We start from the raw sequence: 1794 nt of genomic DNA, 5'->3' as shown, positions 1-1794 counted from the left end.
AGGCACCTTGGAACCTCACACAGTTCTCCCAGTCACCATCAACTGCCCCATTGTATTTTCCTGAATCTCATCAGTGGTCTGAAATCCCTTCCCTTTCAAAGATGATTTTCATCTTGGGAAAAGCCAGAAGTCACAGTGCAACAAATCAGCTCTACATGTACTGAGTAACCTGGGTGATGTGATGTTTTGCAAAAAAACTCTGCACTCTGCATGAGACATGATACATGAGCAGGCACATTGTCATGCATGATGAAGCTGCCAGTCACCAGTTGCCCATAGCTTTGGCCTTCTGAATAATTCCAATAGTTTCCAAGGAGGAATGTTCAAGCTTAACACAAATTTTGATGCAGATTCATTGCTGTGTTTGCTTAGTCATTTTGAATGTGATGGCCACACAGTACACATGCTCACTCAATGGTGCCAACCACCCCCACTGACTAGTACAGTGAAGTCATCATTGTTCACACATGTGCATTCCCATCCACTCTCCTTGGATGTCAGGTTATATCAATGTTGTGTAATCTGTTCTTGTTATATTAATAATGGCTGAACTTTTTTTGGGCAGACTATATGTATATGTATAATTTTATATAGTCATGGATCTGAAGAGTTGTTTTATTTTTTTTAACAGATCGGTTATTTAATTAGGTTTTTCAAAAGAAGTTTAGAACTTCATTTTGTGAGGATAAAGCCCATCTGTGAGAACAAACACAGAGAGGAGGTAGCCCTGCAGCTGAGGAACAGCTTTGATTTTGGGCAGAATTTGCAAGTCCATGGCTTTCTGATCAACCTTGCATTGCTCTGTAATCTTTCTCTTTCTCAGTATTGAAGATCTCCCCCTCCCGGTGTCTGGGCTTGTGCAGCTTCTTTTTGAAGTAAGCATCAGTGAGATGCTTGGGGCTTTTCACACCACTGCTATCAATTTTGGTGGAGGTGGCTATAACATATTTCTGGTGTGTTCTACACAGAGGAACTCAGTTAGCGGCCAGAGGTCCAGTCACAAGTAGCAAGCCACTGCTCAGCTGCTTCAGGAAAACCACCCTCTTGCCTCTGTGGCTCCCAGTGAGGATGATCAGTATGGTCTTGGGAGTGATGCTGGCCCGCGGTTTTCTCATAAGCTGACTGAGGGGTTTCTTGCCATGGCTCAACAGCTTTCAAGACACATCTTCAGTAGGATAGTATCTAAGCATTTTGCAAAGTTTAACCACTCGGGTACCACTATTCTTGTCACTACCAACTGGTTTAGTGACAGTAGCCACAACTTTCTCCTTTTTCTTTTCAATCCTGGATTTAGCTATGGAATACTTCCTCTTGGACATGGCCTTTTGGGAATATATAGCTGACCAGGAATGCCTGCCAATTCCTCTGACTAGGAAAGGGTTTCGGCTGCAGTGGGGCTTCCCCTTCTTAGTTGTCTTGGCCTTGAGGTGACCCTTCCTAACCTTGCCACCAGCGTCAGCCTTTGTGGCTTCAGGTTTCTTCTCCTTAGTATCTGGCTTCTCAGTTTTTTCATCCACCATCTTGCAAAATGGGAAAAACTGAAGAGTTGTTTTATAAAACTACATATAATTTTATAAAACAATTCTTACATATTATATATAAATTTATATAATTATGTATTTATATATAATTTTATAAAACAACTCTTCTGATCCATGATTATATCACTCTTGCCATCATAATGTCTTTCCTCTTCCAAGTATACCTTTCTCCCACATCAGCAATCCCTTCCTCTCTACCAACTTGTTCTACCAGAACATAAGCAATTTATAATATACCCCTCCTTGAACACAC

General features: G+C 41.4%; 1 pseudogene; it reads right to left on the bottom strand.

Moving 5' to 3' along the window:
* Nucleotides 1-618: 618 nt before the first annotated feature.
* LOC114508165 lies at nt 619-1520 on the bottom strand (annotated as a pseudogene).
* Nucleotides 1521-1794: the final 274 nt, after the last annotated feature.

This window comes from Phyllostomus discolor, chromosome 10, assembly GCF_004126475.2.
Source record: "Phyllostomus discolor isolate MPI-MPIP mPhyDis1 chromosome 10, mPhyDis1.pri.v3, whole genome shotgun sequence".
Lineage (NCBI taxonomy): Eukaryota > Metazoa > Chordata > Mammalia > Chiroptera > Phyllostomidae > Phyllostomus > Phyllostomus discolor.
This window is presented reverse-complemented; position numbering and strand designations above follow the sequence as displayed.